Raw genomic sequence first — 16,799 nt, forward strand, 5'->3', positions numbered from 1 at the left:
GAGAAGAACATGCATTTTTCAGCTATTTGAGTCCCCTTTTCTGCTTGTAGAGTGTCATTTTTATATGTGCCTGCTTGTGTGTGTGTATGTGTATCTATGTGTGTGTTGTGTGCTTACTCACTTTCAATAAAACCTTTCTTCAATTAAGAAAAAGAAAAAAAGCTGATCAGTGGTGGTGCACACCTTGAATCCCAGCACTCAGGAGGCAGAGGCCGGTGAATCCCTGTGAGTTTGAGGCCAGCCTGGTCACCTGGTCTACAAGAGCTAGTTTCAGGATAGGCTCCAAAACTGCAGAGAAACCCTGTCTCGAAAAACCAAAAAAAAAAAAAAAAAAAAAAAAACCAAAAAAAAAAAAAAAAAAAAAAGATAAAGAAAAATGTGAAAGTTTGTCATGTAACATGTTGATCAGTTTTATATTGTATTGGAGGCCTTGGGTACCAGCCTCAGTACCCCCTCAGGGTTCAGAATAGAATGCCTATTGCTGGCAAAGATCTATTGATAAAAAATTAACTTAAGTACATTACTGCTACATAGTTTTTATTTTTGGGGAGAGGGGAAAAAGTGAAGTGAAGAAGAATAAGAGGGAAGAATGATGGAGTGGTCTCCATGAGGTTTTTAGTTTTTACAACTAAAAGTTGGAAAATTCCATAGACCAAGACCATGATAATGTGCATATCAAAATCACAAAAAGGGAAGGGAAAACCTAATAAAGCTGCACTCCCGAACAGGTGGCACCACCCAGGAAAGAGCCAACATTCAAAGGAAAATATCTATCTTTCCAAACCATTAGATAAAGTTACTAAACATCCCTGAACTTGGGCTTTACCCATTCTCCTCATCCAATCTTTCTTGTGATAACCATTTTTTAGGAACACCCAGATTTGTTTGTTAGCAAAGGTGAGACATGCTACATTCCTACACAGTGCCTGTTGTATTTTGACATTTCTGTGTGATCTGTTAGCAGATAATTTTGTAGGATTGATTCTATGTAAATTTGACCATTAAAGCAAAGAGTGAATGTTATTGCTCTAAGGCCTCATGGTGTGGGGGAAGGAAAAGGTCATTCTGCTACATGTGCAGAAATTACACAGCTGAGGTGTTTGGGGAATGAATTCCATTTTGAAGGGAGAATCATGGTTTTTACAGATATGACAGTGACTTTTAAGAAAGTCAAGTGTTAACTGTAGCTCTGCAAAATGGGTTATCCCATGTAGGCGTGTATATATAAACTTCCTGTGGATCTGCTTCTTGGTCTGTCAGCTGTGCATTTACTGTACATAGTCTCATGGATTCCAACAATATTGCTAGCACATAATGTCATAAACTGTGTAAATAAAAATGAATACAATTATAATGTGTTTGCTGGGAAGCCCAAATTGTGTAATATCTGCCAAGGACCACTTTGTTGCAAGACAACATGATGAAAAGAATCACATGGCAGAAGGGATAAAAATAAAAGAGATTAACTCACTACCAGAATAGCGTTAGTCTATTAGTAAAGAATGAACTTGTGATGGGTGTTGTAAGCACAGGTTGGGGTGGCATCTGTCATGGTATAGCCATGATGAGTTCATATGTTCTAGGGTAAAGGTGCATGGATTAGAATTGTTAGGCAGAACAGACAGAGATATAAAAGAAATACAGAAACATAGGAGGGCAACTCAGTGAATACTGAATACTGAATCCACCCGCATTTATTTTCTATATGCTTATATACCCCAATACCAAAAGGAGCAGAAGAAGGCAAAAGACTGCTTTAACATGACAGAAAGGTCAAATAGAACAGGTACCTGCTTCAATACTTGAGACATCAAGTTACTATTTCCTGAATTAAACATTCTGATGTTTGGGGCAGGATGTGCAGCAAAAACACTCTAGAACAAGTATCCTGTAGGCAGTCACTCCCTGTGTCAAATTTCCTGTTCTAAATGAAGGAGCAGGAATAGGTTTGAATCCCTGACCTTTGGTCAAAGTGGAGTGGATTCACCTCTATGGTCCATTTTAATGTACAAAAAATCAAATAACCACACCCTAGGTCAGGATATCTTGTTTGTAGCCATACCTGTTATTAAAAACTTTGACAGAGTAAAAATAAGGTTAAACTCTCTCGCCTTTAATCAAGGTGAAACAGAACTCACATCTGTGGGCACCCACAATTGGGTAATACTGATTTTCATCTTCACAGGATCTGAAATAACCTAGAAAACAAATGCCTGCGAACCTGTAAGAGTTTATCCAATTAGGTAAATTAAGGTGGAAAGTCCCATCTTGACAGTGGGTAACTCCATTTCCTGGTCTAGGACCTTGGATTTAATAAAAAGGAGAAGTTGGATAACAACAAAATCCATCTCTACTTCTGTTTCCTGACTGCAGACAGTGTGACCAGATGCCACAAACTCGTGCCATTATGTCTACCCCACCATTGTGAACTAAACGCTGAAACCACGGACCAAAACCGAGCCTTTTCTTCCTTAAGTTGCTCTGGTGGTTTTCTTACAGGCTCTGCTGTTTTAACACTTGATTCCTTTCCTGTCTTTCTTGTTTTTTCTTTACATTGAAAATAGATTTTGCTGTACAATATATTCTGATTGTGATGTCTCCCCCAAATCCCGTCTACTTTCTCCCTGCACCCCTCTCACACTTTCCATCTTTCTTTAAAAAACAAACAAGCATCTAAGGACTAATAAGAAAATAATTACAGTAAAATATGACAATATAAAACAAAAACAAACAGATCAGAATAGGACAAAGAAGACAAATAAGAAAAAGTGCAAAAGAAAAAGTATTGCAAGCACATATAGATACAGAGTTATACATATTTGCACACACAGGATTCCCATAAAAACACAAACCTAGAGCTGTAATGAATATGTAAAGGTGTAACATAATCGGGGCCTGCTTGTTGGGGATTTCTGTCCCACCTAGTACCCCACAACCAGCAAGCCCCGAAGAAAATCACACAGAGATCTCTGTAAGTTATAAAGCTGATTGGCCCATTATGTCAGGTTACTTATTAGCTCTTATATTAACCCATTATTCTGATCTATGTTAGCCATGTGGCTCAGTACCTTTTTCAATGGGGCAGATCACATCCTGCTGCTTTGGTGATCTGGGCAGGAGTGGGAGGAATCAACTTCCTCCCTCTCAGAATTCTTCTGTTCTCATTGTATCATTTCTACTTCCTATCTGGTTTTCCCACCTATACTTCCTGCCTGGCCAATCAGTGTTTACTTAAAACTTGATTGACAGAATACAGACAATTCTCCTGCACCACAAAGGAACTGTAAGTTTGATATAAAAAGTGCCCTGATGCAACATCCTGAACATTATGAGACAAAACACCTCCAAACATGCCATTGAGTTTGGTTTGACTTGGTCTATTACTTTTGGGCATGTGCCTGCTCCTAAGAGTGGTTTGTTTCCCTAGTAAGACTCCGTTGGGTAAAATTAATATTTCATTTCTCAATGGTGATCAATTGAAGATAGATATTAGGTTAGGCATGGGGTTCATGTGTTCATTCCGTCTCAAAACTGTAACGCTTTATCTGGTGCAAACATGTACCAGGCTGTATGCATGCTAGCACAGTCTTGGTGAGTTCATATGTGTATTTTAACTGTATTTTGCAGGCCTTATTTTTTGTTTGTTAACCATTTCCATCCTTCTGCCTCCTCTTCAATAAAGGACCTGTAGGACCTAGCAATGACAAGGTATGCATATGTTTAGGAAACTTCTACTCTGTTAGGTTTCTACGAGCACCTTAAATGGATCTTAGCTTTTGTCCATCCCCTATATTACCTTCTTTGTGCCCCTTTTTCCTCCCTACTCACATGATCCTCTGGTTTGATGCCCCCATGATACATTCATAATACTCTTCTCTAGGTACCCAGGTTTCTCCCACTTTTGTTCGTGGCAATTTGCAGGGCCGTTTGACCTCTGGCTCCCTGGCTTTTCTGCACTTGCACTGGCCTGAGGGTTTAGCTTAGAAAGAACTTGGCCCTCTTTTGTTATGGTAATTCCACCTGTAAACAAGGTTCCAGCCTAGGGCCCTATATGTCTGCCACGCCTGCCTCCTGCAGCTGCTTCTGGCCTTGGGTGCTGGGTTCCTGTCATCCTCTTCCACTGCTCCTGATGGGAGGGGGCTTTGCCCTTTTGCCCCCTTGCCCACTAGTATATATACCCGACTTGAGTTTAATAAAGTTGCCATTTACTCTTTGGTGAATGAGCAGGTCTCTTGCTGTCTGTGTGCTTTAACCCTTAGGATATTAATTCATTCTCGTGGGATTGGTTCGTGAAAGCGTGTGCCTGTTCCGAGGTCTGGGTATACACAGAAAAGTGGGGCCAACACTCTTCTCCTTCCTAGAGAAACCCATACCTTCCCTTTCCCCCTTTTACCTTTTCATGCTTGTCTAAACATTTTTTACATGGATTGCAGCTTGTTCATCAATGGTTTAACCATTAACATCATATGTTAATAGTTGATATAAGTGAATATATACCATGTTTTTTTCTTGATCTTTGTTTCCACACTCATGATTTCTCCTATTGCCATCCATTTATCTTTAATTTTATTTTTTAAATAGCAAAGTAATATTACATTGTACAAATTTACCACATTTTTTTCTTTATCCATTGATGGACACCTAGATTGTTTCCAGCTTATGACTATAATAAAAAGAGCAGCAATGAAATTGGTTGAACAGTTGTCTCTGTAGCATGATGAAGTATTCTCTTGGTATATGTTAAAAAACAGTATAGCTGTATCTTGAAGTTGATGAATCCCAGTTGTGTGTCCATTCTGGGGATGTTTTGGAGAAGTACAATCTCGATGGGAGAAAAGAAATGCCACATGGGCTTGATTTTGAGAGCTTACAGCTGTACCTACTTTCATGTATTTTTCTCTCTTCCTTTTGTTTGTAGTTAATAATGTAATCTCTTAGCTTTCTGTTCATCCATGTGTGCATCTTTCTGCCATGACTCCCTGACATGATAGGTTTTTATCCCTCTGGAACTGAAAACACAAATAAACAGTTTCATAGGCTAAGCTACTTTTGGTTATGATACTTTATCAGCAATAGAAATGTAATTACTACAGCTGCTTTCATAAAGTGTTTTTCAGATAATAAGATAACTGATGAATATAAAGCCCTTATGATCTTATAACTTTAATGTCAAACTTTCTGATTTCATTACAGTTAATTTTCAAATAATCCTTGGAGGTATACTCATCTGATCATGACATAAGATATTATACAGATGAATGTTAATCTTAGCTGTGAAATTTATTACCTGTCATTTAGTGTATCATATCACTATTCAGTGTTAAATTTTAAGTGTATAGCCATGAATATGCCTGGCCATCTATATTATAGTTTGGAATATGGCTCATCCTGGATTTAGTAAGTCCAGGATGAAAGAAGGCAGTTGGAGTGTTTGTGTGTGCAATGGAGGTGATGAAAATCAATCAAAAACTTGGTGGATATAATGGGAGTCAAACAAAATACCCAAAGAAAGGTTAGAGCTGGCATCAGTCATCAGTAACTCCAGAGCTGGAAGGCTTAGTCAGGTGGATTGCACATTTGAGTCAAACATGCACATTTCAATAAATAGAAAGACCTGTTTCAAAAGAAAACAAAAATAAATAAAGGAAAAAGAAAGTAAGATTAAAGAATGGAAAGACCAAGTAATTAGCATACTGCTGTACTCAACACAAACATTTTTAAGATTACTCAAGGAATACTGATACTAAAATCCAGAGAACGCCAAACACATATAACAACTAGTGGTAACAGCAACACATGAAAGAGTCACTTTATACATGATTGGATATGCATTATCTGGCAATTATGAATATTTCCCTCTGCATGGGATAATGAAGGGAAGGCTCTAGTAGAATGGCTGACTAACTTGTGTAAGGGAAACATTTCAGACTCCATGTGGTATCTTTCATAAATTGACAGTAATAATGTATATTTTTTATCCAAATAGAGACTTTTAATATTAATGATAATATTAATTAAATTAATAATAAATCTGTTCTAACTTTGAATATATTAATACTTTTGAGACAAACTTCTTTTGACAAAAATAATTTATCAAAAGTGGACTAGGAAAAAGCCCTTGACTAATTTAGGACTCAGGAGACTGGCAAGGAATGACTGTTGTAGTTTGAGGCCAGGTAGAAGTACATATTGAGTACCAAACCAGGGGTTATAGAATGAGAAACCAACATAAGACAAGAAGGCTTAAGAAAAAAGAGGTAACAACTGACTGAGTGTAACATTCTCATAGAAATGTTACTGATAGCACTTTCAAAAGAGACCAATAACAAAATGTAGCAAACGTGAAAATCATTAGAATACTGGCTCCTTTCTCTTTTTCTAATTTTTATTTTTTTTATGTTTGTTTGTGACAGTATTTCCTTCTGTAACCATGACTATGTAGAGTTTATTAAGTAAATCGCATGACTTTGAACTCACAGAGATGTGTTTGGTTCTGCCTCCTTGGTTTGGGATTAAAGGAGCTCCCTATTATGACAGGCTGATACTACATCCTTAAAGAAACAGAACAAGCCACGTTGAAGCCACATGAGTAAATTTGCACTGAGAAAGCAATGTGAGCTAAAGTAGAGTTATATAGGACCTGGGAAGAATTTTCCTTGGGTAAATCATAAGTCACGTACAAGATGTAAGAATGAATTTGGATTCCTGAACAATGAATGTGGAGCTAAGGAGTCCACAAAGAAAGCTTGTTAGCTACACTAGCCAAACCAGCAAGCTGCTGTTCAAGAGAGAGACCTTGCCTCACTGAACATGTTGGTGAATATACAAGGAGATGGTGATGGTCAAGGAGAAAACCTAGTGTCAAACCTGACCTCTACACATGGAAACACATATGAGCAAAGGCACCTGCACACATAATGTAAAACCCACATATACAAATATATCCCACACATGATCCACATACAGAGAGAGAGAGAGAGAGAGAGAGAGAGAGAGAGAGAGAGAGAGAGCTTATTAAGTAACTTTTCCTGGTTAAGCATTGTTATGCAGCTCATAGTGACCAATGATAACCTTCCAGCCCTGTCTTGTACTGTCTTGGGCCTCATTTTACACATCAAATATTTGTTAACTAGCCTGCCAGACATCTTGAAAATGGTTAAAACATAATTTTGATTTAGTTAGCCCTCAGTACTTTTGGGAAAACCCATGCAGCACAAATGTAATATAAAATATGCTTGCGATATTGATCCTTTCAAATGTGTATAGTGACAAATAGACACAAAATATGTGAAATATGTGATGGGGAGACAGGACTGGAGAGATAGCTCAGAAGTTATGAGTGTTTGATACTTTCTCAGAAGCCACAAGTTCGTTCCAGCACGCATGTTAGAAGACTCACAATCCCTAGTAACTCCAATTTGTCAAATAAATTTTGAACTATTCAGTATGCATTGTGCATTGACTTTATTCCTTGGTGTTAATCCCTTAAATAAGTTCTAATGCACCCTGTGCAACATAATCATTACCCTTAATTTACTGAGAAAAAGCCATATCATAAAATGATGAATTTCTTGTGGGCTGGGTCTAAGCTGTCAGATGATTTTTAGTGGTGGTGTCCAGAGCATGATTTTTCTGGGTGATCAGGGTGTATGAGAAAGACTTGGGTTATTGTCTTTCCTCAGCAAAATTTATATAATAGCAATACCAGTTTAGCAGTCAAGGTTTATTTTCTCTGGAGAAAAGTTTAAAATAACTTGTATTTTGCAATTAAATAGGATTTTTATTATTAAAATAACTCAGAAGCTGAAAGCAAATTTTGTATTAAGTTCTACAAAAATATGCAATAATGCTAATTTTAAAATAACATTTAATCCATCCCAGGATTGTAATATCCAATTTGAATAGTTATACTGTCTCCTTTAACAATATAATATAAAGTAATACTTGCTGATTTATTAAACAAATGAAAAATGAGATGTCGACAATGTAAAGATCCTACTGCAATATCGCTTATTAAGAAGCCATTTGGAGTAGCCTGTTAAAATATTTAAGTCTTTAATTACAAATCATTTCTCCTAGTTTTATGGGTAGCATAAAGTATTAGCTAAGTGGAGTTTTGCAAAACTACAAACAAAGAGAATTACAGATAACTAAAAAGCAATGAGAATAGTAAAAACAAATTACCTTCCTTTGCAATTATGTGCAAAGTAAGAAAACACAAATCTAAGCAGGTCGAGACAGAAATAAATAGGATGATGGCATGTTAAGAAGCAAAAATGTTTCAGGAGAATCAACCATGATTGCATGGGGTTTAGGCTAGTCTCCAACTTTCTTTTTATTGTCCTCCCTCTACCTTCTAAATCTAAACTTGTTTCATTTTATGCCCCATTTGGAGACTTATTTCTTACTATCATGCATTCATATTTTTTAAATATGTGTGTGTGTGTGTGTGTGTGTGTGTGTGTGTGTGTGTGTGTGTGTGAGACGTGAATGCCACATGCATTTAGATCCCTGTGGATCCTTGTATATTGAGAACAAGGAGCCATAATCCCTGAAGTTGTAGTTAGTAGCCGTTGAGCTCTATATTAGTTGAGCCTCTCTTACATGGTTGCTGGAATTAAACATGGGACTTCTGAAAGACCATCATGTACTCTTTTAGACTCATCTTGGATTATTGGATGACAACTGCTTGTCATCCTGGAGACAAATGTGAACTATGTTGCCAACTGTTTCTTCAAACACATTGTTTAGTAAATGATAACAAGCTAGAAAGTGGTCATTGTCACCTATTTTTATTAAAAATAAAGAGCAAAGGAAAAACACAGGAGAGGAGGATAAAGTAAGAGTCAGGATATGTAAAAAAAACTCATAATAGATCATACCTTTAATAATTTATCCAAAAAAATCCTATAATATACAAAAGTCTGTTTCCAAATATGTATATTTACCTTAAATGAAAAATTTCCATCTATGCTGAAAGCGCTCACCCCCAAAAGACAAATAGCATTTAATAAAACCCTGACACCCGGCGTGAAAATTCCTCTTTTGTAATGTTGCCCAAAGTTGTCTAAGAGACTCAGAACATTACGGGCTACTGCTATTGATCTTGGTTGTCTCCCAGATGTAAATGATCTTAAACTTTTAAACAATTTCAAAATGAAAATTCTGTCAATTGGTGCTCTTAGGCACATTTATTAGAGAAATACACACTGCATAAGTGATCATCTGTATGTTTGGATATGTTTAATACTGTTGGTTAATAAAGCTGATTTGGCTAACAGCCTGTCAGAATAGAGCCACATGGGAAATTCAAACCAAGATACAGGGGGAAAAGAAGGTAAAGTCTGGTAGACACCAGCAACCACCTAACGAGTAAGATGACAGAGCATTACGGATAAGCCACAGGTCAAAGAACAATAAAAAGATTATTAGAATTGGGTTAATTTATATGTAGAGCTAGCTAAAAAGAAGTCTGAACTAATAGGCAAAACAGTTTACAGTTAATAGTAAGACTCTGAATGATTATTTTATAAGTGGCTACAGGGACAGCAGGTGGGGGAGAAACCAGTCCAGCAGGACCAGACGAGACATAGAAAAGTCTCCTGCTACACACAGGGACATAAATACCCAATCTGGACCCAGCAGTTCAAGTACATTTAGGAAGATATTATATATGCTAACCACCTTTAAATGCTTGCCTCTGTACTACTCTGTAGGCGACATTTATGGCAAAAATGATATCCCAGGATCCCTTTTTTCAAATACTGTGGTTAAATAAAGAATTGCTTCTTTTAACTTATTTTTCTTTGTATTGGTATTGGCTTTGAGAAAAGCTAGTTAATGAGTATTTTGTGAACCTAATATCTAGTCAATCCAAAGTAATTTCTGTTTTTCAAATTCTCATTTTTTGTTTTGCTGGCAAAGTCATTATTTTATTCTTTATAGTCTCTGAGATATTTTTGACATCTATTAACCCTGTGCAAGAATACTTCTTGGACACTGAGTGTAACTGACAGGAGGGGGTGCTAGCTTCCACTTGCTATCAAATGTAGATTTAGAATTTTTTCAATTATGTCTGCTCTGCACACTTAATTCACACTTTCATATTTGGGATCAAAAGGGAGGATAAAACATCAATCTTGATACTGTCTGGTATTCGCAATGATTTTTGAGTGATTACACTTTTAAAAATTGATAGTATATGAATGTCTAGTCTCTTATCCACTCATCTTTAATTCCAGTCATTTTTCACACCAGTCAAAAATGATCATCATCAACGTTTGGTGCAAAGCTTCTTAGGAGATATCTTTGTAGGATCTAAGATCTGCACAGTAATGATAAAACACACCAAAAACCAAATCAACCACCAACAAATTAGAAGCCCAGAGGAAATTCACAGAAGATACCTGAAGAAGACGATAACAAAGTTGCTTGTAAATTCGAGAAAGTTCAGGCAGTATGTAGAAAAGAAAGTGGAGCAGAGGACAGCATACACTTAATGGTGTCTAGAGTTTAAAAAAATTGTGAATATTCAGAAAAGGGCAATAGCAAAATTTTTGGTGCTGGTCGTTTTTTTAGAAAGCACAGCAAATAGGTAGTCTTAAATTCTCTTAGGTGCTATGATATCAACTGAAATAATTACACTTCATGTTTCAGTATAGGAAACTCTTGAATGGTGCTAACTGAAGGAGCTATGTTGTAAGGCTAGTATTTCAATCTCAGCTGGTGTCAGTGAAGAAGAAAGTTTTGGGAGAGTTTGGGATGTGTAAGGAACCAAGACAAGAAAAACGGCAGAAAAAATAGGAGCCCAGACATTCCAAGATAGAAAAAAATGGATTCCTAAGTATGGGCTGCCTTGTGAGAATGAAAAAGAGGAAAGGGGAGGTAGACTGAAAATAAATAAGGAGACAAAATGGTTAGTTCATGGTAAACAGGGTCCCAATGATGGGAAATTAATCAAATGGGTCACAGTGTTAATGAGAACCAGTGCTGCTATTAGAACCAAATGACTCCTTCACAGTTAAGGAAGCTTTTTATTATTCTATTTATTTATTTATTTATTTATTTTTTGCTTTACCTTTCTGAGTCTATACTTTGGCAATGAAAATAATTAAATTTAAGATGAATTGCCTATTTATAGAAAAGGGCTATATTTAAAAGACCCCATATTTCCTCATTATCCAAGGCAAGTAAATGCAGGTGTTTGAGCAAAATAGAATAGGATGTTAACAACTCCCTCAATGCCTGAAGTACCTGAAAACAAATCGACATTGGTTGCCCTTGTTTAACCTTAGAGCAGATATCACTTCCCTTTACCTATGAGTGAGGTGATGATATATTTCTTGTTTCATATTCTCTGGATTATTTTATTTTAATGAAAATCAATACAAGGTCAATGAATACCATTGCTAAGTGTAAACCATTTATCAGTCACTCAAGCTGTTATGCCTAAACAGAGTTTAGGGCAGGACAAACAAGAACAAGAAACAAGATTTTGTGGTGAGTATCCACTCGTCTTTATGAAATTCTTTCTTAACTGAGTGATGATGTCAAGCTTCATTACCACTGACAGGATTGAACACGGAGGGCATGGGTTTGAGCAGTCATAAATGGGAAAATAGAAAATTAAATTTGTTACCTTTCAATTTTCCAACATGAAAATTCATTGAATGACACCATGCAATGCTTAGTTCACAGATGTACGGTATTTATTTGTTTAGATACTGTCTTTAAAAAGATAACATGTGGAGGATACAAAGATGGCTCAATGTTAAGAACATTTGCTACCATTACAAATGACCTGGGTGCTATACTCTGTACCCAGACTATAGTTCAATACTATCTGTAACTCCAGTTCCAAGTAATTCTTCAACCTTTTCTGGCCTCTCTGTACTCCATACATGTATACCATACACATACATAAATGCAGGCAAAACTAAAGATATCTGATGAAATAATTTATGCAATTTAATATACATAGCATAACCATATTCATAAAATCTTTTAAACTGGATTTTGTTCAGTTTTCTTGTTCATATGTGTCTTTATGTTCTTGGAATATACTAACTAAGAGAATTCTTGAGAGTGGGTTAACTACATAAGCCAATCCTCATGACACTACATAGACATGAGTGAATCATATACACACATGTATGCATTTATCATAAATTGTAGCAGATAGGAAAAGAGGATTCACAACATGTATATTCCATGTGCAAGTTAATCTTGTGTGAGTATCACTCCTATAGAGTACTTAACAAAGTGCAGCTCTTCATAAGATTGCAAATATATCAGCAGGAAAGGAGAAAAACACACTGGGTATGCCAGGAAGCATGTGTTTGTAGAATGTAAGGGAAGAAATTGTCATTGCTTTGTAACAATAGAGAGACCAGAGTAGGAGACATTGTCTAGACCCTGAGAGGTTCAAGGTATCCTGCAGGAAAATTCCTTTGCTCACAGACCTGTAAACTTGTTTAAACATTTTGAAATTAAACAAACTGCATTAAGAATAATAGCCTCTAGCAGATATTTTTTCAAGTACTAACTTTGCTTTTTCTGACCTGACTTATTGCACTAAGAATATTTATAGTGAAAAAAATTAATTAATTGAAAATATAAATCCTAAGTCTTCAAGTTATTTAACATACATCATATAATAGACTATTCATATTTCATTTATGTTATTTTGTTAAAATTAACATTACAGATCATGCATAATGATTGGCCTTATTACAGTATTTTTATATGTGTACAGAATGTATTTTGTTTCTCTACACAAACTTCTCTCTGTTCCCCCATTCCTATTAATTCCTTTATTCCTTCTAAGTGGTGTTTTTTTTTTAATTTATGTCATTTTGCCAATAGAAGTAGGAAGAACTTATAGAGCTCTGCTCCTCACTAGGATTTATTGACAGATGATGATTGTTGGAGCTAGAGTCATAACTGATTATAACCATCCCACCCATACTCTTTTGTGACCCTGTGTTAGGGGTACCGTGTCTCCCCAAGCCTGTAACATTTTTAATTGATTTAATTGAGCTATACATTTTCTCTGCTCCACTCCTTTCCTCTCCCCTCCCTTTCGATCCTCTACCGTGGTCCCCATGACCCCAATTTACTCAGAAGATTTTGTCATTTTCTACTTCCCATGTAGTTAGATGCATGTATGTCTCTCATAGGGTCCTCATTGTTGTCTAGGTTCTCCGGAATTGTGAATTTTCTTTGATTTATGTCTAAACACCACTTAGAGTGAGGACATATGATATTTGTCTTCCTGGGTCTGGGTTACCTCACTCAAAATAATGTTTTCTCGATCCATCTGTTGTACAGAGAGAGCTTATTGTTTGTCCCAGATGCCCAGAGTCAAAATAATCACACAGAAACTGTATTCATTAAATCACTGCTTAGCCCATTAGCTCTAACTTCTTATTGACTAATTGTTACATGTTAATTTAACCCATCACCATTAATCTGTGTATTACCACAAGGCTATAGCCTACCAGCAAGATTTCAGCACATCTCTTGTGGTGGATCCATGGCATCTCTCTGACTCCACCCTTCTTTTTCCCAGCATTCAGTTCAGTCCTCCCTGCCTAACTAAGTTCTGTCCTGTCAACAGGCAAACACATTTTTTTTATTCATTGAAATCCCATTTCAATTCATTGAATGGCAATCCCAGCACACAGAGGGAACTCCCACATCACCTCCCCCTTTCTCTTTAAATAAAAAGGAAAGCTTTAACATTAACATAGTAAAATTACATATAACAAAAACAGTTATCAAGCTAGAATTACAGTAACAATATTTATGTCTACTTTATCTTTTTCCTAACTTAGGAAAACTATAATTATAACTAAATTCTTCAACTCCATCAAAGACTCCAGAAACATATAATATTACCTAAGTAAACAAAAAGTGCATTGTAAACAACTTCCAAAACTCTAGAAATTACTGAAACATCTCATTGCCTAGACAGTCACCCAAAGGTTTTCTGTACTTTTGGGACATCCATCTTCAGCCTACAGGCCCATAATATCCAGCAGACTTTTCAATGAAGCAAGAAATTTCAAAAACAGGTCTGCCTATATTGGCATTTTGCTGGTTACTTTCTTCTGTATCTGCATAATGTCTCACAGACACTTTCATGAAGCAGGAACTCCAAAGTATTGTCTCACATTAGGCAAGTTCAGCAGTATTCTGAGAAATCATCAGAATAATATCCATAGGGTCTGTACCAGTTTGCACTCCCACCAGCAAAGCAGTAGTGTTCCCCTTATCCTACCGCCTCTCTGGGATAAGTTGTCATCAATGTTTTTGATCTTGGCCATTCTTACCCATGTAAGATGGGATCTCAGGTTTGTTTTGAATTTCATTTCTCGGCTGGCTAAGGATGTTTTGTTACCTATTTATTTTTTAAAAAGAAAACAAACTATTTTTTCATTATAATACCAATCTAAGTTCCCACTCCCTTCCTTCCTCGCAATCTTGGCACATAACCCCCCACCCCATTCCTATCCACTCTACTGAGAGGGCAAGGCACATTTTTGGGGAAGGTTCAAGGCTCTCTCTACTATATCTAGCTGATCAAGGCATCCATCCAAAGAGGATAAATTCCAAAAAAAGCCAGTATAAGCAGTAGGGATAAATCCTGGTGCTACTGCCAGTGGCCCCTCAGTCTGCCTCAGCTATTTCCCTATCAACCACGTTCAGAGGGACAAGCTTGGTTCTATGCTTGTTCCTTTCCAATCCTTCAGGTGTTGGTGAGCTCCCATTACCTCAGGTAGACTGTTTCTGTGGGTGAACCCATCAAGGGCTTGACTCTTTGCTCATATTCTCATTCCTCCTACTCTTCAACTGGACTTTGGGAGCTCAGTCCAGTGCTATGAAGTGGGTGTCTGCCTCTGTCTCCATTAGTTGCTGGATGAAGGTTCTGTGATATTTTTTTAAGATAGTCATCAATCTGACTACAGGGTAAGACCAGTTCAGGCACCCTCGGCTTTGTTAAAGTTTTAGTTGGGATCATCCTTGTGGATTTCTGGAAATATCTCTAGTGCCAGGTTTCTTCTACACCTCCCAATGGCACCCACAATCAAGATATCTCTTTCCTTGCTCTCATCTCTGTCCTCCATCCATATCAAATATCCTGTTCCCTCAAATTCTCCTCTCCCCTACCCCTTTCCCTTTCTCTTCCTATTCACCCTCCCTTCTCTCCCCAACCTCTATTTTCCAAATTTTGTCAAGTGATCTTGTCTATTTCAACTTTGTAGGTGGATCTATACATGTTTTTCTTAGGGTTGACCTTACTTCTCTAGGATGCTTAATTATCGGCTCAATATCCTTTGTTTATGGCTAGTGTCCATTTGTGAGTGAATACATACTATATTCATCTTTTTGGGCATGTGTTACTTTACTCAGGATGGTGTTTTCTAGCTCCATCCATTTGTATGCAAAATTCAAGATGTCATTCTTTCTTTTTTTTTTAACCACTGAGTAGTATTCTAATATGTAAATGTGCCACATTCTCTTTATCCATTCTTCAGTGGGAAAACACCTAGGTTGTTTCCAGGTTCTAGCTATAACAAAGAATGCTGCTATGAACAAATGCCTTTGTAGTATGATTAAGCATCATTTGGGTATATACCCCAGAGTTGTATTGCTGGATCTTGAGGTAGTTAATTCCAAATTTTCTGAGAAACTGCCATACTATTTTCTAAAGTGGTTGTACAAGTTCTCATTTCCAACAGCAAAGGATGAGTGTTTCCCTTACTCCATATCTTCTCCAGCATAAGCTATCATTGGTGTTTTTGATCGTAGCCATTCTGACAGGCGAAAGATGGTATCACAGAGTTGTTTTGATTTACATTTCCCTGATAGCTAAAGAAGTTCATTATTTCCTAAAGAATCTTTTGGCCATTTGAGATTCTTCTGTTCAGAATTCTCTGTTTAGTTTTGTACCCCATTTTAATATGGTTATTTAGAATTTTGATGTCTAACTTCTTGTAATTTCTTGAGTTCTTTTTTTTTATTCAAAGTGATTTTATTGCTCGTGTACACAAGGGAATTTATGCCATTAAAGCAGAGGCTGTGGATGACTCATATTTCCAGTTGGGTGGGAGGACCCGCTTGGTTTTATAGTAACGAGCCAGTAGGTGAATTCTGCTCTCTATCAGAATCAGGCGGAATTTAGCATCCTTATCTTTTCTGTTCCTCTTAAGATGCTTTCGGACAGCGACTGACTTTTTAATCAAATGGTAGAGATCCTCGGGGAGATCAGGGGCAAGGCCTTTGGATTTAAGGATTCTCAAGATTTTATTACCAGTTACAAAACGGACTTGGGCCACACTGTGAGAGTCCCTCAGGATCACACCTATTTGGGAAGGAGTGAGGCCTTTCTTGGCCAGTTTGTAAATCTGTTCCTTCACATCGTCAGACATCAGCTTCAGCCACGTGGGGACGCTACGGCGGTAGGGCAGTGCCGACTGGGACAGGCCCTTCCCGGGAGCGTGCATGCGACCCATGATGGCGGAGGTCTGGCAGCAAAAAGAGGTTGAGTTCTTTATATATTTTGGAGATCAGTCATTTGTCTGATGTGGAGTTGGTGAAGACCTTTTCTGATTCAGTAGGCTGCCTTTTTGTATTATTGACTGTGTGCTCTGTTTTACAGAAGCTGAAACAGTCAGGAGGTCCCATATATTCATTGTTCTTCTCAGTGTCTGTACTACTGGGGTTATATTTAGGAAGTAGTCCTCTGTGCCCATGTATTAAAGACTACTTCCCACTTTGTCTACTATCAGGGGCAG

At 37.1% G+C, this 16,799-nt stretch overlaps 1 pseudogene; it reads right to left on the bottom strand.

Moving 5' to 3' along the window:
• Window positions 1-16,020: 16,020 nt before the first annotated feature.
• LOC148120470 (small ribosomal subunit protein uS15 pseudogene) lies at window positions 16,021-16,536 on the bottom strand (annotated as a pseudogene).
• Between the last annotated feature and the right edge of the window lie 263 nt (window positions 16,537-16,799).

Source organism: Myodes glareolus, chromosome 11 (assembly GCF_982192425.1).
Source record: "Myodes glareolus chromosome 11, mMyoGla1.1, whole genome shotgun sequence".
Lineage (NCBI taxonomy): Eukaryota > Metazoa > Chordata > Mammalia > Rodentia > Cricetidae > Myodes > Myodes glareolus.